A 15,875-nucleotide genomic window follows, 5' to 3' on the forward strand; every position below is an offset into this window, starting at 1 on the left:
GATATATACATATATATTGAGAGAGAGGGTGGGAGACATTAGAAAGGTCTCTCATTTATCTTTGTAGTAAGATGGGTGAACGAGTGATTAACTTGTGTCTTTTGTTGAAATTAAAAAAAAATCTTAGAAGTTCTACAACATGTTGTACATGCATCCACAAAAATATGATAGAAAACTTTGCAACAAGTAGTAGGTTGAAATTAATTTAGGAGCCATGACATATTGTCATGGGCTTAACATTACAAATAATGAGCTTGCTATATGTTGACTTTATTGTGTAAAGAAACAATGGGGAAGGTTAGCCAATTATTATTAATATTGCGCTAGTAAATATGGTCATTGGTGTTATAAATTAATCATTTAAGTATATTCTTAATCTCTAAAAAATACGATCATTATTATTTTTGTTTATTTTAATTTAGATAAAATTTAACATTTTTTCTTTTAGTTCTTTTATGTAATAATTTTAACTAATGATATAACAATAATTAATGATATAACAATTTTAACTAATGTTACGTTTTTAAGACGTTTGACTAGATATTTATACGTAACTTTGTGATTTTTAAAATCTTTTACAAGTCTAAACATGAGAATGTTTATGGATATGGGTCACATGTGAATCTGAATTAACTCGAATCAATTCGAGAATAGTTTGGATATGATCATTTATGTATTTGGATCTAAATAAAATTGAACCGATCAAAATCGTTTATACACATGTCTTGTCACAAGTTTAGATTTATCTATCCAATCAAAATCGAACGGAACCTCTCAAAATTTTAAAGTGGTTTAGTTTGACTTTAAATACGACTAATATTGATACTTCAAATGTTAGAACTTCTTAAGGTATTATTTGTAGGTATATTATTATTTGTTTCACTTTTTTTCATATTTATTTTTTCTGTCATGTTTATAATATTAATGGATCATATTTTATTTATTTGTTTCAACAAATTTGATTATAACAAAGTTTATTGCAAGAATTAGTTTGTAAAAAATAATTATGATTTAGATTATTATACTAAATCTCCTTGAAAAATATTTTATTTTAATTTGTATTAGTTTATGTTAGAATATTATGTTAATGATGTTAAATGAATCAATTACTTTCAAATATTTTTGATAATATTGTGTTAATTGTATTAAATATTTTGATAAATTATGATATAAAATCTTAGTTTTAAGAAAAAAAAATCAAATTTAAATGGATAACCTTCCATAAATAAATTGTATTAAATTAAATTTTTTTAAAAAAATTATAAAAATTAAAATAAATCAAACCAATCAAATTTAGTTGAGTTATATTCTAAAATTAGACAAAACCTACCTAAATCAGTACACGAAGACCCCGTCCAAACACGTTGTTTATAGGTGCAACCTAGACATAGCCCAACATATCTTATTTCGACGTCAAAGTGATGTGCATTGACGCGGCACCGGAAAGATACCTTCACTTCTCGTAGTTAACGAAAGCCAAAGAGAGGGAGACATTCCCGCTGTTAAAATCTCCCGACGACGACGAGGCGTCCGAAGGGAGTGATGCTAACGCATAAGGGACTCGTTACGAGCGTGGCACAACAAGTTGACGGAGAGAACCCTAATTTGCATTTTCGCAGCGATGACGTGGTTGTGTGCTTGCTCCCACTTTTCCACATTTATGCTCTCAACTTTGTTTTGTTCCCTTTAAGTTGGGGCTACCATTTTGATCATGCACAAGTTTGAGATCGCTACGTTGCTGGAGTTGGTGCAGAAACACAAGGTAAGTGTCGCACCGTTTTTGCCTCCCATCTTTTTGGCCATTGCAAATAGTCCCGATATGGAGCGATACGACTTGTCGTCGATTCGGATGATTATGTGCACTCGGACAAGTGATTACTAGTCAAACCATCCCATGAACAAGTACTTAATTGCTTCCTCAATACAAGAAAAAAGTATAATAAATTTAAATATAAATGTATTTATGATCTTCCTAACAAGTCTCCTTATAATATTGATTAAGAAATTAAAACTAGAAATTATTTATCATAAAAATTATAAGAGAACTAATGTAAAAAGTCTTTTATTTCATTACAATTTTCTTTTCAAGGATTTTTTATTTTGATATCAAGTTTAGCTAAGAATATTTTAGAAAATATTATTAATTTTATTTAAGATTAATAAAATTAGATGATATTAATTATTTTTATTTATATTTAAGTATGAAAAAAGTATTATATAAAAACTCTAAAAACAAGTGTTATTTTTGTTTTTAATATAATATTAATTATTATTTTTCATCTATGAATGAATAATTAAGTTTTATTTTTATTATTATTAATTATTATTTTTAATACAATACTCTAAAAACAAGTGTTCTTATTTTTATTTTAATATTAATTTAGTTTGAGTTCAACGAATTTACAAATCACAAATCCAATACTATAACTAATCACCATAAAACGTTGATTGGTTTGGTTCATATCAACTACTAGATTTGACCAAGCTAAAAATCTTAACGAATTCAATTAGTTGAATTTGTATTCCTTAGTTGATCGGGTTCATCAAACTGATAAACACCACTGAGCCATTTCGCCGACTTGGTGGGTATTAATTTATCATGAGTGTTATTAATAAGTATTCTTAATACATTAATTAAAAAAATTAGAGAAAAAAGTATGTAGTACAAAAATTATAAAAAAATGCAAAAAAATATCATATATTAACAATTTTATTTTATGCATCTTAATAATTTACCTTCTTTTTAGTTCGTTGACCAACGTTATGTTTAATAAAATTATCTAAAAAATTAGATGAAAAATAAACTTATTAAATTAGAAGTGCTTAATAAAATTAACTATTAAAGTAATTAAAAAATATAAAATAAAATAAAAATAATAAAATCATTATATAATTAAAAAAGATAACAAAGAAAATAAATAAATATTAAAGATAAAAATGAAAAAAATTTAATGTTTAAAAAACATTACATCAAGTGGAATTTTAAAAAATATGTTAAAAATTATTAAAGAAAACTTACTTATCAAATAATCAAATAAATTTTTGAACTAATAAAAAAAATTAAAAACTAATTCAAACATGTTATCGAACATATTCTTAGCTCTTTTACAAGTTTCACAATACCTCATTTATGCCTTTTTGATGCAGGACAGGCCGGTTTTGGCACTGTGTGTGCAGGACAGTTGGATAGTATTCCGGAACCAGCAAACAGTCAAACACAAGAGAAGACATTACTTCTCACGAGGGGAAATAAGTATTAGAAAAAATTATTTCGAATTTAACATGCTTTTAATCAAAATTATCTCTGTTTTCTATTTTTTTTATTAATTTTAATTTAGAAGTATTTGTTAAGATTTATAGCTTTTATCTTAATAAAAGGTAGAAAATCTTGATATTTTCCATGCAGGCTCCAGCTCCATTTTGGACGCAACTATACTTTCTTAACTAAAAATGCAAAAAAGGAAAAAGGAAAAATGTTTGAATTGTATGAAGTATAAACACCAGTAGCATCAATAATGCAGTCCGCGAGAGGTGAAGAAAAGTGTGTTTGGCTTAGAGAACTAATTCTGGATCTAAAATTGATTAAATTTTACGTATTTAATTTTATGCTATAAAAGATTTTAAAATTGATTTTAAGTTTAAAATTATTTATAGGTTGAAACAATTTTGAGTTAATTTTTATTTTGGATCAAAAAATTTATATTAATTTTTTTTAACTTAATTCTTTAATAAAAATATCTAAATATAAATTAAGTCATTTCAAAATTAAGTTAATTGGATCGACGCTTATCTAAAAATATCTAAACAATGCATGATTGTATGGTACACCGTACACATGCAAGTAGGGTTACGGGATGACAGAGGCAGGACCAGTGCTGTCAATGTGCTTAGCGTTTGCCAAAGAAGGCAATGCGCGCAGGTGAAATCAGGTGCGTGTGGACCGTCGTGAGAAATGCGGAGATGAAAATCATTGACCCTGACACTACCAAAGAGGCAACCAGATCATGAAAGGTACTCTAAACTTTTTTGTCATTCCACATGTCAACAGTAGAAAATAAGTAGTTTACACTCCTTGTGTTTTTTTTTTAAAAAAAAATTATATGATATTTTCGTTTTTTTAACACTATTAATTGTTTAAAACATATAAGACCATGGATGCATGTAGTACTTTTTTTCATTTATGCTCTTAATAATATTTTTTTGAATGATGCTATTGTGTTGCATGTTTCGAGCAAATAAGGTGTTTTTTTTCCCACAAAATAAAGAAGATTAAATCTGCTAAAAATGAATCAATTAAGTGACTATAAATGAGTGATATGATGTAGGTGGTAGAAACTAAGAGAATTATTTTATGCATATTGAAAAGAAAATAATAATGAAATTAATATTGTAAAGTTAATATATTCTTTGATTTATTTATTATTTTTCTTAATCTGATAAAAAAAACAGGAACGATATATATATATATATATATATATAGATATATATATATTATCTACTTAATTTTCTCTTCGAACAAAGATTCTAATTATCACATTAATTTCAGCATGAAGGATGAAGTTGCAGGAGAGGTTCCTGTTGCATTTGTGGCAAATTTCCCAACGAGGAGTTGTTTTACAAACATATTCTCAGATTAGGGCTATTTCGAAAGTATTTTTCAGGGGGTGCTGTTTTTGCATGTCCCCAGCATGGGATGCGCCAGTACTGCTGGCGACTTCGTGCATGGCGGACACGTGTCAAGGGGGGAAGGAAGCGTCATTACTGCTGGCGATTTCAGCCCACGTGAAGTGGGAAACGCCAATTGGCGCCACAATGGAAGCGCCAGTGCTCTTGGCGATTCAGCCTAGGGTAGGCAACTTTTCTACAGCAGCTAGGGCAGCTTTGCAGCAAGTGTGTGCAGTGCCTTTGCAGATGGTGGCGCTACTCCTTTTGGTGATTTAGGAGAAGGAAGAAAACGCCACTTCCTTTGGCGTTTTAAGAGGAGGAAAAAAACGCCACTCCCTTTGACGTTTTAGGCTATTCAAATACCACTCCTCTTTCAGTATTTTTCCAGCGCTTCACTTTACGTCTGCAAGTTATTTTCCATTGTTGGCTTTGGCAATCAAAAATATATGTGGCTTCACTTTACGTCTGCAAGTTATTTTCCATTGTTGGCTTTGGCAATCAAAATTATCTGTGGCTTCACTTTACGTCTGCAAGTTCTTTTCCATTGTTGGTTTTGGCAATCAAAAATATCTGTGGTATGAAATATTTCTTTAAAGTATGTTTTATATTTCATAGACTTTTCATAGATTTGTTAGTGTGTATTTAAATGTATAAAATAAAAGAAAAATTAAGTGTTTAATGTTATTTATTTGAAGAAAATTTTATGATTGAAAATAAAATATTTTGAATATGAAATTTGTAGTACTTTTTTAATTAGATTAAGTTGATATTGATGATTTATTAGTGTGTTAATAATTGATGAACGTTTGATCTTTCATTTAAAAAAATTTGTAGATCATATTTATTTGAAGTATTTTGAGTACGAAATTAATTTTAATATGAAGGTGTAGTATTTTTTTAATTAGATTAGGTCCATTTGTTGGTGTGTTAAAAATTTAGAACTGTTCAAGTTGAAAGTATTATTTGATGATGCTTTGTTGTTTCTAGTATCATATTTATTTTATTATATTTATAGTAATTTTGTAATTAGCTATTGTCATTTTGAATTTATTATTGTTAAGATTAATTGTTTATACTACTAACTTCGTTCATGAATTATTTTATTTTGTCTTTAAAATTACTATCTTGAAATTATATTTTTTTTAAGTGTGTCCCATGAAATTAATTTGAAGTTAATTAAATTTTTTTAAAAGAAAAATTGAATGTCAAGTTCCAATAAAGGGACCTTTTGTGATTACATTTTATTAGTTTGGATTTAAAGTTTTATAAAATGGTTCGTGTTATTTAAGTGTGTTGATGTGAAATTTATTTAAACTTAATAATTTTGATTACATATTGATTAGTTTAAAATTACTACATTGAAATCGTAAATTTTTTTAAAGTGTCTTAATGTGAAATTGATTTGAAGTTAAATTTTATTTTAAAATAAAGTTTTATTTTGAAGTTCCAGTAATGACTTTTTGTGATACCCATTTTATAATTTATTTGACGTGTTAAAATATTGTTTTTGTAGGTAAACGATAAATTCGATTATAACAGTGTTGTATTTCAATGGAAGGGTATACGAAGACAATGATGGTGTCATATTTGAAGGCAGTAAAAAAGTGATTCAGATTAAACGTGGAATTAGTTTCAATGCTTTGAAGAAAAAAATTGGAGATAAGATAAAGTTACAAAATAATGAAATTATTTCTGCTATCAGCTGTAGATTTTTAGTGTCAGGAAAATAGATTGCCTTCCAAATTTGTGATGACGAAGACGTTGAAACGATGTTGGAAAGTTTTAAACAACAAGACCAAATGTCAGTTCTGGAATTGTACATAGAAAAGGATGTGACTGATGGTTCAATGTTTCATTCTGCACATTCGCTTACATCATGTGGAAATTATTTATCTAATGATGACACACAACCGCAAAAAAATATGAGCAATTTAAATATTGACGAAGACGATAATGATGATGATTATTTTGTGTCTAACTCATACGTTGAAGAGTCTTTAGACGAAGATGACAGTGTTGACGGTATATCTGATACAGACGATGAAGTCACCGACATCCCTCAACCAATAAGAATTGTTCATCCAGCAGAAGGGATAATTTGCTGAATTAAAAAATTAGACAATACATTTATTATTTGATGACAATTGAATTTAATGCTAAATAAGTATTATTTGAATTTTTATTTTGAATTGTTAGGTGCACAACGAATTGAAAATCCATTTTGGAATGATGCTTTACATTATAATAATATCAACTGGAGTTATCCTGATGAGGAGGACATTTGCGGTTTGGAGATGTCGTCGACCTTTAATGATGACCAAGAATTATATGTTGGCATGGAATTTGATAGTAAAGATGCGGTAAAAAATGCAGTCAAACAATATGTTATGAAGGTGCATCAAAGTTTTAAAGTTCTTGAAAGCAAATCGAACAAGTATGTGGTTTGTTGCTTGAATAAAAGTGCAGAGTGTCCTTGCCCTTTCTATATGAGGGCAATTTTATCCAAAAAAACAGATACGTGGAAAGTTACACAATGAGGTAAACCACACACATGTCTGAATATGACCATGACACAAGATCACGAGAAACTTCATTGAGATTTAATTGCCACTTGTGTAGTAGGTACGTATTTTATGTTCATATTATGTTCATTTTTTGTTAATTCTCATTTAAATTTTGTTATGTTATTGACATACATGGTCAGAGAAGATCTATCAATAAAAATATCTTTGATTCAAGAGAGGATTAACAATGAATTTGCATACAATGTGTCGTACAAAAAAGCGTGGTTGGCGAAACAGAAAGTCATTGCAATTGAATATGGCGATTGGGGTGAGTCATATGCGAAACTTTCGTCGTGGCTAACACACATGCAAAATCATTCTCCTGGATCATATTTTCAAGTACTACATGACGATTTTATCGTTGGGAATACGGTTAGTCGCGAACACCGTTAGTTTCATAGAGTTTTTTGGACTTTTGGGCAATGTAAAGAGGCTTTCAAGTACTGTAAGCCAATCATACAAGTTGACGGTACACATTTGTACGGAAAATACCGTGGGACCCTCTTAATGGCCACATCACAAGATGGAAATGGTGGTGTGCTTCCTCTAGCATTCGCGGTTGTTGAAGGTGAGACGTTGACAGCGTGGTCATGGTTTTTGGCACACTTGCGTGAACACGTCACAGATAAAAATGGGATTTGTCTGATATATGATCGACACGCGAGTATAAAATCCGTTGTCGCTAACGAAGCTCTTGGTTGGCAACCTCCCCACGATTATCATGTCTACTGCGTGCGACACATAGCAAGCAACTTCAATCGGAAATTCAATAATGCAAAACAAAAAGAAATGTTGAAGAAATTGGGTAAGATTTCATATTTGATGGTCACGTTTATTTAACTTTCATATATACTTAAAATTGTTATTCATAACTAATTTTATGCAGCCTACACTCCTTGCAAGCACATTTTTGATCAAAATTTAGAAAAATTTCGTGAACTGAGTCCAGCCATAGTAACATGAATTAATCGCATTTCAAAGGAAAAATGGACGATGACTTATGATAGAGAATGACGTGGATATGATCACATGACAACCAACCTCTCAGAATGTATCAATAAGGTTTTGAAGGATTGTCGCAACATTCCCATAACAACATTGGTCAAATCAACGTACAGTAGGTGTCGAAAGTACTTTGTTGAGCGTGGCCGCCAAGCCTAGAGACAGTTAAATGAAGGGCAAGTATATTGTTCAAAGCTTGTTAAAGAACTTAGAAAAAATCAAGAACAAACTTGTTCGTACATCGTTCGCATGTATGACATCCACTCCACAAGGTTTGAAGTAGAGGAGACCTTCAATCCTATTACGCAACGTGGCAGACAAAAGTGGGCAGTTAACTTGAATGGTCATTATTGTCAATGCGGAAGGTATTCTGCGCTTCACTATCCATGTTCACATATTATTGCAGCTTGTGGTTACGTGAGGCTGAACTACTATCAATATATAGATGTTGTTTATACAAATAAGCACATCTTAAAAGCTTAATTCCCACAATGGTGGCCTCTTAGGAATGAAGCGACTATTCCTCCTTCTAATGACGCATGGACACTTATCCCTTACCCAACTACAATTCGTGCGAAAGGTCGGCCAAAATCAACAAGGATAAGGAATGAGATGAATTGGGTCGAACCATCTGAGCACCGACAAAAATGCAATAGATGTGGAGCCGAAGGGCATAACAGGCGTCGCTGTCCAATGCAATCTGAGCGTGGGAGTTGTTCAAATCATTGATTTATGTATGTTAGTCGAGTGACTCGTATTTGTTTAAGTTCTCTTGAATGTATTGAATTTTTGGGGTTGAATCAATTTGTTAGTTAAAAACATTACTTATTTTGGTTTGTGTACATTAACTATTTGTGGGGTTCCATGAATTCATTAGTTAAAAACATAACCATAAACCCTACTCATAACCCCTAATCCAAAACCCTAGGCCTTAAACCCCTAAGTCGTAACCCTAACCCTAAACCCTAATCATAATCCTAACACTAACCCCTAATCCCTAAACCCCTAAGCTCTAACCCTAATCCTAATCCTAACACTAACCCCTAATCCCTAAACCCCTAATCTCTAACCCTAACCCAAATCCTAATCCTAACACCTAATCTCAACCCCTAATCCCTAAACCCCTAAGCTCTAACCCTAACCCTAAACCCTAATCCTAACACTAACCCATAATCTCAACCCCTAATCCCTAAACCCATAAGCTCTAACCCTAATCATAACCCCTTAGCCCTAACCATAACCCCAAGCCCTAGGCCACACTAACCATAATACATAAAGCCTAACCATCCAACCTAACCCTAAAACCTTACCATACTCCATAAAACCTAACCCTAATCCATATAACCTAACCCCTAAACCTAACCCTAATCCATATAACCTAACCCCTAAACCTAACCCTAATACATATAACCTAACCCTATTCCATAAAACCTAACCCTAAAACCTAACACTAATCCATAAAACCTAACCCTGATACATATAACCTAACCCCTAAACTACCCATATTCCATAAAACCTAACCCTATTCCATAAAACCTAACCCCTAAACCTAACCTTAACCTATAACCCTAACCCTAAGCCCTAACCCCAAACACCTACACCTTAACCCCAAGCCCTAAGCCACATCCCTAATCCTTAAACTGTAACCCCTAAGCCTAATCTCTAATCTCTAAACCCATAACCGTAAAGAGAGCATATCGCGTTGGTGTTTGGCTTTAGTTACTGAAACTACTTATTTTTCGTTTGTCAACTTTAGTTTTATTTGTAAACTTAGTTTATTATTATAGTTTGATGCGCCACATAAACTCTATACATTAGTAAGGCATAATAAATGAGATGCGATAGATTAATTGTCAAAATCAAATGTCTTACAAACAACAACAAAATTACACAAATACATGAAAATCAGTCATTATGGTGTCCGTGATGTCGTGAGGATGTGCCACATGGTCGATCCCATCTTCGCGCTTGACGATCAGGATTTCTTCTGTCGCCGCGTTGTCTCCCCGCTTTTGCTTGCTCAGTCTCTGCAGAAAACTCCTGACACAAATCAACACCTAATAAGTCGCCCATATCAGGTATTGCTCCGGGTACATTCCATTGCGGAGCAAATGGGGCGTTAGGTGTTGCCATGGGGGCATCGTGCTACTGTGAAGGAGTCATAGTAGACCATGAAAAATGAGGCTGTGTTTCCGCAACACCACCGAACGAATGTGAGGTCTCAAAAGTATCAGTATGATGACTTGCAAAAGGATACTGATACATCTGTGAAGGATATTCGGAAAATGCTACTGGCGTGTAATACATTCCATGACCACGCTCTATCATTTGTTGGGAATATTATTTCGCTTCAACAGGCTCCCTTCGTCTGCCAATGCCCCGAGTTTCAACACTTGACTGAAGAATGTGAAACTCTTGTGCTGGGAATTCACGCTCTGATGCTGGACCATGTGACACTGGCTCAATGATTCTCTCTTGCTCTTCAGATATAATCGCTAACTTATCCACGTAAGGCACGAGATTATCAACTGTCCATGTGTTCCTCCCTTGTGGTGACACCATATATTGTAAAGTCTCCACAACTTCACCCTGCAATTATTAGCGTCAAGAAATTAATGTTCATGCTTAAGAAATTAATTAGAAGTTAAACATTGAAAAACAGATAAATACCAATGCAGCTGTGTTTGCATTTTTTGGGTCGACAAACATCTTTGTTTTACGCCTATACCACACCATGTAGTCCGAGTTAAAACCCAATAGGCCCTCCTGTCGAGGATAAACGTCGACCCTAAACTCAGCTGCATTGTTCTACTGACTAATCATTGGGGCCAATAGGTGGAACCAATTCTCATCTTGTTTGCCTTTGAGCGTTATGCCATGGAGATTCTGCGGTTGCGAAGGAAACCCGGGAATAGGTTGTTGCAATCTAAATTGTCGTAAAACTCTATCGGGTTGGTGCCACTTAAAACATGAAAACAAATCAGTGGCACCACCGCAAACCAGGCTACACTTCCAACCACACAAATTGGAGGCAACGCTGCCATCACAGTTGCTGTGTATGGCTCCCAGACAAACTGCATATAACAACACACTTGTCAATTATCAGTCAAGCATAACATATTAAAATCTCATTTAAGTACTACATTATGATGTTCTTACCTCATGTTGTTTCATCAGATCCAATTTGCGACGGAAAACTCTAAGATCATCATTGCCAATATGCTGATTTCCTCGTCGCAGCCACCTACGATAAAAATGAAATCATCATTGTCAACACGTTCCATCATTAAATATTTTTAATTCAAATGTAATTTTTTAAACGACAAACCTGTGTCCGAGTGGTTTATTATCTATGATGGGAGGCGTCCTCTTTGGAGCTAAAGTCGTGCATCGTTCCCATGCCCACATTTGGATTAAGATGCACATACCTCCGATTGATTTAACTTTGTAATCGGTGGTGCTACACATCTCTCTATATAAATACGAAAGCACGACAGGTCCCCACGTCTACGTGCTGCACTGTTCAAAATCACGTAAAAATTGTAGGTACCTTAAGGAAAACTCTGCTACTACTTTTGTTAACAAAGAGGACACCTCCTATGAATCGAAGGATCCACGCACGGGTAAACCTTTGTAATTATTCAACGTTACCCTCATCAATATTTATGTGAGAAAAATGGTGAGCCAACCAACTTAATTTGACAACACTGCCTTCAAGTTTGCCTTCCTGTGGTCTGACTCCTAATAATTCTTCACATAAGTTGGCCTAATCAAGATTTGTTGAGCCAATTAGTGGTGACCCGTTAGTACGAAGACCTAACAAAACTGACACATCTTGCAGAGTAATGGTAGCCTCTCCGCATCTCAGGTGAAACGTGTGGGTTTTGGGCCTTCATCTTTCAATGAACGCACTAATTAAGGCCGCATTTATCTTTAGGTATCCCATCTTAATTATCCAATAAAACCCACATTGCCGAAGCAGAGGAACAATTTCTTCTGGTATTTGTTCTTCACCTTGATACATTTTCACTGCTCGTCTGATGTGTAGTTTTCTGTATGGTTCCACATTCCAAACATGTTCTGAAACATGCTTGGATTGCATCCACAAAACGTCACCCTCAATTGGACCAGACCTCGTTTGTATACTTGATGAACATGACGACGAAGATGCCATTGATCCTACAAAATAAAATATAATACAATTAATTGACGATAAAATTTACACATTAATTATACATACACAAATTAAGTATATTTACAATGAATTAATTAAAATAAATTCAAAATATACTCTCCAAATAAGAATTTATATTTTTTAAATTTCAATAACAAAAATATATTACACAAATAAGATAATTCATATATATTCTATAAACAAATTAAATTACAAACAAATATAAATTTAAATATATAAATTAATGACTTCAAATAATTACACGTAAAATAATTTAACATACAAAATCAATAATTTAAAATACGTAAAACTATTCTAATTTAAACATAACATATGAAAATAATAATAACTAAAACTAACGTAATATAAAAAATTTAATTCTAACCTAATTTAAAATTACTAATTTACACTACATACAATTATTCTTAATCTATCATAACAATTATTTAAACTAAATGTAATCTACCATATACAAAATTAATGACTTCAAATAATTACAAGTAAAATAATTTAACATACAAAATCAATAATTTAAAATACATAAAACTATTCTAATTTAAACATAACATATGAAACTAATAATAATTAAAATTAACGTAATATAAAAAATTTAATTCAAACCTATTTTTAAATTAATAATTTAAAATACATAAAATTATTCCTAATCTATGATATCAAATATTTAACCTAAATGTAATCTACCATATACAAAATTTAAACTAAAGCTAATCTAAACTTAATAAGTTATGGTACCTAAAATTATTCCTAATCTTAAATTATTAAATTATGGTACCTAAAACTATTCATAATCTAACCTATAACATTAACAATTGAAACTAAACTATACAAAATTATTATCTTACACTACCTAAAACCATTTTATTATCAGAATATAAATATGTATATAAATAAAAACATACAAAAGATTTAATATATAACTTACAAGATTTTAGGAAAATGGAAGAGCACCAACAAGAACAGCACCAAGCACGCAGTTCTCTCTCCACACAAGGATTCACTCTCTGGGATAACAAACAAAATCGAAAGCAAGAGGAAGGAATGCAGGCAAACAATTGAAGGCCATAACCAGTTTATAAATGCAGAACAGCCCAAAACGCCAATGGCATCAGCGACTTCAGCAGGCGCAAATCGCCAATGGGAGTTACGTTTCGTCTGCACTCACCTAGCTGCTGCACGTAGCCTCTGCACTTGCACTGGCTGACGGGACTTCACAGCAGAACTGGCAGAAAGCGCCGACAGCAATGACATGTCCCTGCTTGAAATCGCCAGCAGTGCTGGCGCGTCCGTCCAGTCACCTATCCGCCATGCACGAAGTCGCCAGAACTACTGGCGCGTCCCTCACCCGTTCGACACGTGTCTGCCATGCACGAAGTCGCCAACAGAACTGGCGCATCCCATGTTGGGTACGTGCAAAAAAAGCACCCCTGAGAAATACTTTGGAACAGCCCTAATCTGGGAATATGTTTCTAAATAAAATAAGTTATTTAGAAATATTTTATACTAATTAAAATTTAATTTTTTACTTCATTTTTTATTAACATAAATTATTTATTATTTTTGAATTATCCAACAAAAAAAATATTTAATTTCTTAAGAAATTAAAAGGAAAAAAATGAAATCAAGAAAATCACTTCCCCCGCATTTTACGTCAATTTGAGATAAAATAATAACCAAAAAAAAAAAAAAACTTGGCAAACAAACCAATGCACTAAACGGTGTATCAGCCACCCTGTAAGGATCAGCAGTTATCCCCACTAATCATAAGCCAGGGAAAACACTCTAAAATAAAATATATAAAAAAATTGAAAAAACAAAAGCATGAAAAAGTTGAAAGGAGTTGAGAAAGGGAAGAGAAGCGGCGGGCTTACATGAGAACTCACTCAGGGTACAACCCAGTTCTTGATGACCCCTTAAAAATTGTTCGCAGAAGACGAAAATATTAAGCCACGACACTAACAGGGGCTGTGGAAATGTCACAAATACCCCTTTTTATACCAAGTGTGGTCAAAATAGAATGTCTATTTTAAACCTTGGACCCATTATTCTTTTACTCATATCTCTATAGATTTAGATTAGTAGGGTATTCTTTGTGGGCTCAATTCCTAAAGCACCCTCCGGAAAGACCTCAGGACAAGGCCTGTGGCTAGTCTTCCCGTTTAGGCTAATTAAATGTTCTATCACAAGGCCATTTTTGTGGCAGGTTGTTCGTTGTGAATAAGGGGCCAACCCAATTGAGTCACTTTTGTACTCAATGTAATTTAGTGCCCCACCAAGCAAGAGAAAAAGGGCATTTAGTATCAATAATTTCTTTAGTTGATTCTTGAAAGACCCGAAATCCTGCTTTGTTGTATTGTTTTATTGTTTAAAACCCAAATTTTCGAATGATGCATAGAAGAACTTCAATGGAATATATCGATGTTAATTTGTGTAGAACAACTTATTACTTGATGAGAACAAAGCTCATCCATGTTGTTTGAGTTAATTAAAATATAAAAAAGCATATATGATGACCAGATTAAGTTATATATAAAAAAGATTGAAAAGGTTTATCATTTAATTTTTGGTAAAATAAGTGATTAAGTTATGCCTGTTATTTAAATTACAAAAATAAAAGCTTGAATTTTCTTAATTAATATTTTCAGTTCAAGTATTATAAATAGAATAAAAGTAGAAGTTATAAGATTAATTTGATAATTAAAAGAGAAAGAATTTGAATCATTATTATTAATGTATAATTACTTTTGAAAGTGAATTTTTAATTCATAAGTTTTTCTTGTCCTCAATAAAATGTCTAAGCCAACTCCTAAACATGTTTCTATTTTTTATTTTTATTTTTTCATTTTCATGACTTGAACGACATATGTCTTTCTTTTTCTCCCTCCAGCTTTGTGTTTCTAACGAGCTTATAATATAAAGATTAATCAATAAAATATTTATTTATGAAATTATTTAAATTTATTTATATGATTTTTATCTTTAAGGAAAAATAATTTCATAAGATTTCAAAGTAAAATTAAATTATTAGTTATTTATTTTAAAAAAATAAGAAGTAAGTATATAAATATATTATTCAATTACTATAATAATAACATACTTTAACAATTTTACATAATTCTCAACATATTATTATATTGAATAATTCAAGAAAAATTAAATATAGTGTCGATAAAATCACAATATGTTTTTATTATTATGATTATATATGCTAATATAAATTAAAAACATAAATTTAAATATATAAAAGACATTAAAAATTAATATAATGCAAATATTTGAAGAAAATGATATTGAACATGATTGTCTTATGTGAATAATAATTATGGTTTCTATCGTACTTTTTAAAATAATTTAGTTTGTGATATTATTTAGTAAATAAATTAAAGTTATTTTTTGATAAAAATATGTTTAATAAGTTATTTTCAATATATTTATTATATATTAATGTAAAA

General features: G+C 31.6%; 1 pseudogene; it reads left to right on the forward strand.

Moving 5' to 3' along the window:
* The first annotated feature begins 1,542 nt into the window (after window positions 1-1,542).
* Window positions 1,543-4,847, forward strand: LOC112999965 (4-coumarate--CoA ligase 1-like; annotated as a pseudogene).
* Window positions 4,848-15,875: the final 11,028 nt, after the last annotated feature.

Source organism: Glycine max, chromosome 17, assembly GCF_000004515.6.
Source record: "Glycine max cultivar Williams 82 chromosome 17, Glycine_max_v4.0, whole genome shotgun sequence".
NCBI lineage: Eukaryota > Viridiplantae > Streptophyta > Magnoliopsida > Fabales > Fabaceae > Glycine > Glycine max.